General features: G+C 34.3%; 1 protein-coding gene across 1 annotated transcript in view; it reads left to right on the top strand.

Annotated features, from left to right (window-relative positions):
* Positions 1-12,449, top strand: part of LOC139869022 (uncharacterized) — an 89,609-nt gene that overhangs the window by 47,554 nt on the left and 29,606 nt on the right. The window lies entirely within an intron of this gene.

Raw genomic sequence — 12,449 nt, 5'->3', positions numbered from 1 at the left:
GAAAATCCGGAACCGGGACCAGGGTCAACTCTCAACGCTCGACGCAACGGACTAAAAATTACAAGTCAACTATGCACATAAATATAATATAATATTTAAATAATTCTTATAATTATTTATATATTATATTTATTTAATTAAAACGTCGACAAACAAGAAAACAAGAATTTTGAGCTGTCACCTACCACTATGCGATCGCATGGCCTGGAGGCACAAAAGCCATGCGATCGCATGGCCAACTTTTTCAGTTCACAAGGCCTATAAAACACGAGCTCTGGTGTACCATATATCAATAATCTATCTCTCTCTCAATATATACGTAAATATATATATATATATATATATATATATATATATATATATATATATATATATATATATAATTTATATTTTAATTTTAATTTTAATTTTAAATCCTAATAATAAGGGTATGTTAGCGAATGTTGTAAGGGTGTAAGTCGAAATTCTGTCCGTGTAACGCTACGCTATTTTTAATCATTGTAAGTTATGTTCAACCTTTTTAATTTAATGTCTCGTAGCTAAGTTATTATTATGCTTATTTAATCCGAAGTAATCATGATGTTGGGCTAAAAATATTAAAATTGGGTAATCGGGCTTTGTACCATAATTGGGGTTTGGACAAAAGAACGACACTTGTGGAAATTAGACTATGGGCTATTAATGGGCTTTATATTTGTTTAACTAAATGAGAATTTGTTAATTTTAATATAAAGATTTATAATTGGACGTCCCTATAAATAACCATATACACTCGATCGGACACGATGTGTAACGACCCGCACTTTTCAGATCGTTATATACTTATGAGATTAATATTTACATAAATTAAACCTTACCAACATGATAAGCAATCCAAATTGTTAAGATTTATGTTTTTGAAAAGAGTTTTACACAACGTTTGACCGTCTAGTTTGACCGATGATATCACGAACTATACAATATATGATAATTATACATACATATTTAACATGATCTAAGGATGTTTTAATATCTCATTTTGTATTAATAACAAAAAGTCATAAGTATATTTTGAAACTACTAACTTAAGTTTTCAAAACAATAACCTACGTAACGTTATTTGACATAAATACTGATGATTTATAATGTTTATACATATATCGTATAAGTAATGTATTTAATCATTTTTAAAGGGCTTTTATACATAAAACAATATAAGTATATTTACAAAAGATAGTTATATTTGAATTCTCGTTCCGTTTCCTCAATAATCCTATACGTATATCTAGGGTACTATACACAGCTTCTAGAAGTATTTACTATTGGTATATACCAATAGAAATCTTCAATTATTGGAATAATATGTCATTCATGACATAATAAATTTTAACTTATCTTAGATATTTTCACTAAAAACCAAATTTTCAAGCCTATAAATAAGCACCATTTCTAACTCATTTTTACACATTCATTTTCCAAATTTTACTTCCAATTTTCACACACACTTGCAAGAACTCTCTCAACTTTTATTTTACTACTTCTTTCCAGCAACTTTACATTTTAAACTTGAGGTAAAAACTCTACTTCAACTCTTTTTCAATTCATATATTTAAAGCTATATATATAAGAGTTTATAAACTAGAACATAGTTTGAATGATTTCAAACTTGTTCGCAAACTAAATAGATCCTTCTAACTTAACTTTTAAAATACTTCAAGACCTGTAACATATCTTAATTATATGCTAACTTAACAAGGTATAACTTGGTTTTTCAAAGAACACCTTAAAAACTGAATTTACGACGTCGGAGTGCAACCGGGGGCTGTTTTGGGTTGGATAATTAAAAACCATCTTAAACTTTGAATTGGAGGTTTATTTTCTGGAAAAATGATTTTTACTATGAATATGATAACACATAAAAATTTCATGATTTAACTCAAAGTATAAGTATTTTTAGAAAAATAATCATTTGAGGTTGTTTACATGATGGAAAATGATTAACTTCATAAGTTTCACTAAAGTTTGACCTATGCCGTGTGATTTTGAATACAAACTAAGGTATTTACAGTTCATAGTCTTAAAGAGGGACTCGATCCAAGGAGATGGCAAGTTGAATCAACGAAAACGGAGTTGTAACGAAGAAACTATGACCGAAACAAAATCGGATATCCAAGACTAGTTTAGCCACGAAAATAATTGGGAAAAAAATTAAATAAATCACATCTTTTTAAGTTAACATGATATTTTATATATATGTACTTATAATTCAATTTTATATGGTTCAGGATCACCCGTAAACAACACGAGAAGATTAATCATAAGATCCCATGATTGTACGCAACACGTCATTTGACAACACCGGTACTTTATGTACGCAACACGTCATTTGACAACACCGGTACCATGGGTCAAGATTAATCTCGACCAATACATATACGATGGGGTTTTATTTATTTCGTTGGGGGTTTTATTTATTTCATTGCGGGTATATTAAACATCTAAAAATGAACCATTAAAATTGAATTACTAACAACGAACTGCTAACTACGGACTAAGGAATTATTCAAAGTATTAAAAGTATAACAAGTATATATATGTGACGTTTGTTTAAAAAGAAAAGGTATTGATATATTATATATGGATAGGTTCGTGATATCAACCGGAGACCAAGTCAAATTATATATATATCTTCAAGACGAAAGTGAGTATATAGTCCCACTTTTAAACTCTAAATATTTCGGGATGAGAATACATGTATTTTATGTTTTACGTTATGGACACAAGTAACTGAAAAATATATTCTACGTTGAGTTGTACCACTGGCATACTTCCCTGTAGCTTGGTAACTAATATTTACAGCGGTATTGTAAACGCGAATCCTGTTGATAGATCTATCGGGCCTGACAACCCCAACCGGACTGGACGACCAGTATTCAACGGTTGCACAGTACTTCGTTTCGTGACTACACTTGGTACGGTGTAGTAAGATTTCATAATAAAGGGAATATGCGACGTGATTAAATGTTAAGTATGGTTACCAAGTGCTCAACCACTTAGAACATTTTTATTAAACTGTTTATATACGAAATCTTGTGGTCTATATATATATTGCTGCCGGCACTAAACCTATATCTCACCAACTTTATGTTGACGTTTTAAACATGTTTATTCTCAGGTGATAATTAGAAGTTTCCGCTGCATTATGTTGAATTTGAGCAGGATCTTGCGTACGCATATTTGTGTCAAAAATAAAACTGCATACCCAAGGATTTGTGTTGTAAAATATACTAGAAATCGTGTTGTTATCATTATTTGTAAAGTTTGTAAGTCGAAGATTATCGCTAAACGATAATCATCTTTTTATTGTCTAAAGCTTGTAACAAAAATAATGGTTATGGTTTGTAATGTATAATATATGCAGTTTCTCTTTTAAAAATGTCGCATATAGAGGTCAATACCTCGCAATGAAATCATACGTTATCTAACTCGTTCTTAGGGTTAAGGACGGGTTATGACATGTGGTATCAGAGCGGTGGTCTTAGTGAACCAGGTTTGCATTAGTGTGTCTAACCGATAAGTCGTTAGGATACATTTGTAAGTCTGGACTTTGACCGGGTCTGATTTAAAAACCATTGCTTATCATTGTTGGTTAAAATTTATATGTAAATATTATGTAGTACTAATGGGTTAGTTGTTATATGATAGATGTCGGGCTCAAAACTTGTTATCACATTCAGCGACTCCGAACCAGAATCTTCAGATGGTGTTCCAGTCATTAACCTATCCGATGACGAAAATAATATCTTTGGGGAAGACTCACAAATTCCGGATGAACCGACTATAGAGAACCCGGAAAGTGAACCCGAGGAGGAAAGTGAACCCGAGGAGGAAAGTGAACCCGAGGAGGAAAGTGAACCCGAGGAGGAAAGTGAACCCGAGGAAGAAATACAGGAAATTACAAAAGACGAGTTCGAACTAGGAAAGAAACGAAAGGCTAATGAATTAGAAAATTCAAATCCCGAGTTTAGTAAGGATGATGTGGCACCAACTCCACTAGACACTACCACCCCTATTCCCGCTATTCCTATTCGTGCTGTCCCGGCATCCAGTTCTTCAGCCCCACAGCCAAAATATAGGCAGACAGCTAGGATAAGCGTTAGGCCATTCCTTGAACCTAAACGTCCTAGAAAATAGACCAAACGATGCGCTGCCGTATTAAACCATGGGATCATATAATGTTTTGTATAATATTATTAGTGTGGTTTGCTTAATGTTCGATGTAAGATAAGCATATGTAAAATAGTGAAGTGTGAAATGCAATAATTTTCCATGGTTAAGTATTATTTAGATGGTAGTAATTGATTCTGTACTAAGCTATTAAGTATGGACATTAACGGGTAGGTACTACCCTAGATATAATTATAAAACGCTAATAAGAAGAAAAGGCTTTTATAATAATACCTGGTTCATATTATTAATAAGCTATAATGTACTGTAAATATACACTACATCTATAATATTCCATGTGAATAATTATTTTCTTTTCATTCTTATAGAAGAATATGGCGCGATTGAACCGAATGACGGAACAAGAAATCCAGGAACTCATCAATCAGCGAGTGAACGACAGAATGTTATGGGTCGAGGCTGCAAGAGGTGCTGCAGTTAACCCAAATCCTCGTGTGGGGTGCACTTACAAAACTTTTCAAGCTTGCAAGCCCTCATCATTCAGTGGAACAGAAGGACCGATCGGTTTAACCCGATGGATAGAAAAGATGGAAACTGTGTTCAAAATCAGTGGTTGTGTTGAAAAGGACATGACCAAATACGCATCGTGCACTTTACAAGATAGTGCACTCACGTGGTGGAAAAATTATGTGAAGGCTGTAGGAGGAGATGTAGCTTATGATACTCCGTGGGAAGAATTCAAAACAATGTTAATCAATGAATATTATCCAAGGAACGAGGTTAGGAAGTTGGAAGATGAGTTACAAAGTCTGAAGGTTATTGGTACTGAAATCACCAACTACAATCAGCGATTCATGGAATTAGTTTTGCTATGTCCTGAATTGGTTCCAACCGAAGAACGGAAGATTGAAATGTACAAAGATGGTTTGCCCAAAAAGGTCAAGGCAAATGTTACAGCATCGAAACCTAAGACAATTCATGAAGCTATAACCATGGCAAACGAGCTAATGGATCAGGTCATTTTGGATAAGAAAGCATTCAATACTGATGTGAAGGTATCAGGTAACAAGAGAAAGTGGAATGGAAGCTATGATCGAGGTAATCAACAACAAACTTTTAAGAAACAAGAAACCCCGAAAGGTGCGGGTAGTGGTTCAGGTTTTGGTTACAAAGGACAAAGTCCTTTATGCAACCGATGTCACAAACATCACTTTGGTTACTGTAGTGTGGTATGCAACAAATGTAATCGACAGGGTCATCTTGCTGAAGATTGTAGGGCTCTCGTTACGAATACAAATGGTGCCAAGACTCCTGCCACCAACGCAAATAGAACTGCTTTGGCTACCATTACTTGTTTTGGGTGTGGAAAACAAGGCCACTATAAGAGCCAGTGCCCGAATCCAGAGAAGAATATCGGACCTGCACGTGGAAGAGCATTTGTTATTAATGCTAAAGAGGCATGTGAAGACCCGGAGCTTGTTACGGAGACTTTCACGCTAAATTGAATTGTTCATCATTACCTCTCGATGCTAAGTACATGATTGAGTTAGCTAATGGTAAACTAATTAAAGCCGATAAAATTTGCCGTGATTGTAAAATAAATTTAGCCGGAGAAACGTTTAAAATTGACTTGATACCCGTAGAATTAGGAAGTTTTGATGTAATAGTCGGCATGGACTGGATGTCCAAAATAGGAGCTGAAGTTGTGTGCGCCAAGAAGGCAATTCGCATTCCTCGTAAGGATAAAACGCCAGTAATGATTTATGGAGAGAAGGGTAACTCAAAGCTAAAACTCATTAGTTATTTGAAAGCTCAAAAGTGCTTGAAGAAAGGGTGCTATGCTATCTTAGCACATGTTAATAAAGTCGAAACAAAGGAAAAAGTGAAGAGCATCAATGACGTGCCTGTGGCAAGAGATTTTCCTGAAGTCTTTCCGGAAAAGTTGCCGGGATTACCTCCATTTAGATCTGTAGAATTTCAAATAGATTTAGTACCAGGAGCTGCACCAGTGGCTCATGCTCCATATAGACTTGCACCATCCGAGTTAAAAGAACTTCAGAGTCAGTTAAAAGAATTACTGGATCATGGATTCATACGACCAAGTACTTCACCGTGGGGAGCTCCGATTCTATTTGTTAAAAAGAAAGATGGATCTTTTAGGATGTGTATAGATTATCGTGAATTAAATAAGTTAACTATCAAGAATCGGTATCCACTACCGAGAATTGACGACTTATTTGATCAACTCCAAGGATCATGTGTGTACTCAAAAATTGACTTAAGGTCGGGCTATCATCAATTACGTGTCAAAGAAGAAGATATACCGAAAACTGCTTTTCGGACACGTTATGGTCATTACGAATTTTTGGTTATGCCGTTTGGATTGACGAATGCGCCAGCTGTATTCATGGACCTCATGAATCGAGTTTGTAGTCCGTATTTAGATAAGTTTGTTATCGTTTTCATTGATGATATTCTTATCTATTCCAAGAGTGAGCAAGAGCATGAAGAGCATTTAAGGTTGATATTAGAGTTGTTGAGAAAAGAACAACTATATGCTAAATTTTCTAAGTGTGCTTTTTGGTTGAAAGAAGTTCAATTTCTTGGCCACGTTGTTAGTAGCAAAGGAATTCAGGTTGATCCAGCAAAAACTGAAGCCATTGAAAAATGGGAGACTCCTAAGACACCAACGCAGATACGTCAATTTTTGGGTTTAGCCGGTTATTATAGAAGGTTTATTCAAGATTTTTCCCGAATAGCTAAGCCGTTGACAGCGTTAACGCAAAAAGGGAAGAAATATGAATGGACTTCTGAGCAGGAGAGTGCATTTCAATTACTAAAGAAGAAGTTAACTACGGCGCCTATTTTATCGTTACCAGAAGGGAACGATGATTTTGAAATATATTGTGACGCTTCGCGACAAGGTTTTGGTTGCGTTCTTATGCAACGAAAGAAAGTTATTGCATACGCATCCCGACAATTGAAGATTCACGAGCGGAATTATACGACGCATGATCTAGAACTGGGAGCAGTCGTGTTTGCATTGAAGATATGGAGACACTACTTGTATGGGGTTAAATGCACTGTGTTTACTGATCATAAAAGCCTTCAACATATTTTTGATCAGAAACAGCTGAACATGAGACAACGTAGGTGGGTCGAGTTAATAAACGACTATGATTGTGAAATTCGTTATCATCCCGGGAAGGCGAACGTGGTGGCCGATGCTTTAAGCAGAAAGGAACGAGAACCAATTCGAGTACGAGCGATGAACATAAAAATTCGCATGAATCTCAACTCACAAATCAAAGAAGTTCAACGAGAAGCACTTACTAAAGAAAATATAGGAAATGAAATAATGAAGAAGTATGAGAAGCAACTCGTTATGCGGGAAGATGGAATTCGATATTTTGCAAATCGTATTTGGGTACCGAAGTTGGGTGGATTAAGGAAGTTGATATTAAATGAGGCACATAAGACAAGATACTCGATACATCCTGGAGTTGGAAAGATGTACCAAGATCTTAAGACACATTATTGGTGGCCTAATTTAAAGACAGACGTTGCAACATATGTTGGGGAATGTTTAACTTGTTCCAAAGTCAAAGCTGAACACCAGAAGCCGTCAGGGTTACTTCAACAACCAGAAATCCCAGAATGGAAATGGGATGGTATTACCATGGATTTCATCACGAAGTTACCAAAGACTGCCTGGGGATACGACACCATTTGGGTGATTGTTGATCGTCTCACCAAGTCTGCACACTTCTTGCCTATAAAGGAAACGGATAGAATGGAGAAACTATTACGATTGTATATAAAGGAAGTTGTTTCAAGGCATGGAATACCTATTTCCATTATATCCGATCGTGATAGTAGATTTACATCAAAGTTCTGGCAATCACTACAGGAGGCCCTAGGAACTCGTTTGGATATGAGTACCGCGTATCATCCGCAAACCGACGGGCAGAGTGAAAGAACGATTCAGACTCTTGAAGACATGCTCAGGGCATGTGTGATCGATTTTGGAAACGGATGGGATAAATATCTACCATTAGCAGAATTCTCGTATAATAATAGTTATCATGCGAGCATTAAAGCTGCGCCATTTGAAGCATTGTACGGAAGGAAGTGTAGATCTCCTATTTGTTGGAATGAAGTAGGAGATCGACAATTAACTGGTCCCGAGATCATACACGAAACGACTGAGAAGATAGTACAAATCAAGGAGAGATTGAAAACAGCCCGTAGTCGCCAAAAGAGCTACGCCGATGTTCGAAGGAAACCATTAGAGTTTCAGATCGGTGACATGGTTATGTTAAAGGTGTCACCTTGGAAAGGTGTAATACGTTTTGGAAAAAGGGGTAAACTAAACCCAAGGTATGTAGGCCCGTTCAAGATCATCGAACGCATTGGACCGGTAGCTTATCGACTCGAGTTACCGCAACAACTCGCCGGAGTACATAATACCTTTCACGTCTCAAACCTTAAGAAGTGTCTTGCAAAGGAAGATCTCACCATTCCTCTTGAAGAAATCCATGTCGACGAGAAACTACAATTCATCGAAGAACCAATCGAAATCATGGATCGTGAAGTTAAACGGCTCAAGCAGAGCAACATACCGATCGTTAAGGTTCGTTGGAATGCTCGAAGAGGTCCTGAGTTTACTTGGGAACGAGAGGATCAGATGAAACAAAAGTATCCACACTTGTTTCTCGATGACGCAAAATAGGTACAATTTTAAAATTTCGGGACGAAATTTATTTAACGGGTAGGTACTGTAACGACCCGCACTTTTCAGATCGTTATATACTTATGAGATTAATATTTACATAAATTAAACCTTACCAACATGATAAGCAATCCAAATTGTTAAGATTTATGTTTTTGAAAAGAGTTTTACACAACGTTTGACCGTCTAGTTTGACCGATGATATCACGAACTATACAATATATGATAATTATACATACATATTTAACATGATCTAAGGATGTTTTAATATCTCATTTTGTATTAATAACAAAAAGTCATAAGTATATTTTGAAACTACTAACTTAAGTTTTCAAAACAATAACCTACGTAACGTTATTTGACATAAATACTGATGATTTATAATGTTTATACATATATCGTATAAGTAATGTATTTAATCATTTTTAAAGGGCTTTTATACATAAAACAATATAAGTATATTTACAAAAGATAGTTATATTTGAATTCTCGTTCCGTTTCCTCAATAATCCTATACGTATATCTAGGGTACTATACACAGCTTCTAGAAGTATTTACTATTGGTATATACCAATAGAAATCTTCAATTATTGGAATAATATGTCATTCATGACATAATAAATTTTAACTTATCTTAGATATTTTCACTAAAAACCAAATTTTCAAGCCTATAAATAAGCACCATTTCTAACTCATTTTTACACATTCATTTTCCAAATTTTACTTCCAATTTTCACACACACTTGCAAGAACTCTCTCAACTTTTATTTTACTACTTCTTTCCAGCAACTTTACATTTTAAACTTGAGGTAAAAACTCTACTTCAACTCTTTTTCAATTCATATATTTAAAGCTATATATATAAGAGTTTATAAACTAGAACATAGTTTGAATGATTTCAAACTTGTTCGCAAACTAAATAGATCCTTCTAACTTAACTTTTAAAATACTTCAAGACCTGTAACATATCTTAATTATATGCTAACTTAACAAGGTATAACTTGGTTTTTCAAAGAACACCTTAAAAACTGAATTTACGACGTCGGAGTGCAACCGGGGGCTGTTTTGGGTTGGATAATTAAAAACCATCTTAAACTTTGAATTGGAGGTTTATTTTCTGGAAAAATGATTTTTACTATGAATATGATAACACATAAAAATTTCATGATTTAACTCAAAGTATAAGTATTTTTAGAAAAATAATCATTTGAGGTTGTTTACATGATGGAAAATGATTAACTTCATAAGTTTCACTAAAGTTTGACCTATGCCGTGTGATTTTGAATACAAACTAAGGTATTTACAGTTCATAGTCTTAAAGAGGGACTCGATCCAAGGAGATGGCAAGTTGAATCAACGAAAACGGAGTTGTAACGAAGAAACTATGACCGAAACAAAATCGGATATCCAAGACTAGTTTAGCCACGAAAATAATTGGGAAAAAAATTAAATAAATCACATCTTTTTAAGTTAACATGATATTTTATATATATGTACTTATAATTCAATTTTATATGGTTCAGGATCACCCGTAAACAACACGAGAAGATTAATCATAAGATCCCATGATTGTACGCAACACGTCATTTGACAACACCGGTACTTTATGTACGCAACACGTCATTTGACAACACCGGTACCATGGGTCAAGATTAATCTCGACCAATACATATACGATGGGGTTTTATTTATTTCGTTGGGGGTTTTATTTATTTCATTGCGGGTATATTAAACATCTAAAAATGAACCATTAAAATTGAATTACTAACAACGAACTGCTAACTACGGACTAAGGAATTATTCAAAGTATTAAAAGTATAACAAGTATATATATGTGACGTTTGTTTAAAAAGAAAAGGTATTGATATATTATATATGGATAGGTTCGTGATATCAACCGGAGACCAAGTCAAATTATATATATATCTTCAAGACGAAAGTGAGTATATAGTCCCACTTTTAAACTCTAAATATTTCGGGATGAGAATACATGTATTTTATGTTTTACGTTATGGACACAAGTAACTGAAAAATATATTCTACGTTGAGTTGTACCACTGGCATACTTCCCTGTAGCTTGGTAACTAATATTTACAGCGGTATTGTAAACGCGAATCCTGTTGATAGATCTATCGGGCCTGACAACCCCAACCGGACTGGACGACCAGTATTCAACGGTTGCACAGTACTTCGTTTCGTGACTACACTTGGTACGGTGTAGTAAGATTTCATAATAAAGGGAATATGCGACGTGATTAAATGTTAAGTATGGTTACCAAGTGCTCAACCACTTAGAACATTTTTATTAAACTGTTTATATACGAAATCTTGTGGTCTATATATATATTGCTGCCGGCACTAAACCTATATCTCACCAACTTTATGTTGACGTTTTAAACATGTTTATTCTCAGGTGATAATTAGAAGTTTCCGCTGCATTATGTTGAATTTGAGCAGGATCTTGCGTACGCATATTTGTGTCAAAAATAAAACTGCATACCCAAGGATTTGTGTTGTAAAATATACTAGAAATCGTGTTGTTATCATTATTTGTAAAGTTTGTAAGTCGAAGATTATCGCTAAACGATAATCATCTTTTTATTGTCTAAAGCTTGTAACAAAAATAATGGTTATGGTTTGTAATGTATAATATATGCAGTTTCTCTTTTAAAAATGTCGCATATAGAGGTCAATACCTCGCAATGAAATCATACGTTATCTAACTCGTTCTTAGGGTTAAGGACGGGTTATGACACGATGGGCGGGGTATTTATATGTACGAATAATCGTTCATTTAACCGGACACGGGAATGGATTAATAGTCACTAGAATTATTAAAACAGGGGTGAAATTATGTACAAGGACACTTGGCATAATTGATAACAAAGTATTAAAACCTTGGGTTACACGCAGTCGATAACCTGGTGTAATTATTAAACAAAGTATTAAAATCTTGTTACAGTTTAAGTCCCCAATTAGTTGGAATATTTAACTTCGGGTATAAGGATAATTTGACGAGGATACTCGCACTTTATATTTATGACTGATGGACTGTTATGGACAAAAACCAGACGGACATATTAAATAATCCAGGACAAAGGACAATTAATCCATGGGCATAAAACTAAAATCAACACGTCAAACATCATGATTACGGAAGTTTAAATAAGCATAATTCTTTTATTTCATATTTAATTTCCTTTATTTTATATTTAATTGCACTTCTAATTATCGCACTTTTATTTATTGTTATTGTATTTAATTGCACTTTTAATTATCGTACTTTTTAATTATCGCAATTTTATTTTATCGCAATTTTATTTATCGCAATTTCATTATCGTTATTTACTTTACGTTTTAAATTTAGTCTTTTATTTATTTTTAATATTTTACATTAGGTTTTAACTGCGACTAAAGTTTTAAAAATTCACAAACCGGTCATTAAACGGTAAAAACTCCCCATTATAATAATAATATTACTTATATATATTTGTATTTTTATAAAATAAAACTAATATAGCGTTAAGCTTTGTTTAAAGATTTTTTCCCT

This window comes from Rutidosis leptorrhynchoides, chromosome 9, assembly GCF_046630445.1.
Source record: "Rutidosis leptorrhynchoides isolate AG116_Rl617_1_P2 chromosome 9, CSIRO_AGI_Rlap_v1, whole genome shotgun sequence".
Lineage (NCBI taxonomy): Eukaryota > Viridiplantae > Streptophyta > Magnoliopsida > Asterales > Asteraceae > Rutidosis > Rutidosis leptorrhynchoides.
The sequence above is the reverse complement of the archived record's forward strand: the minus strand, read 5'-3'. Positions and strand labels throughout refer to the sequence as shown.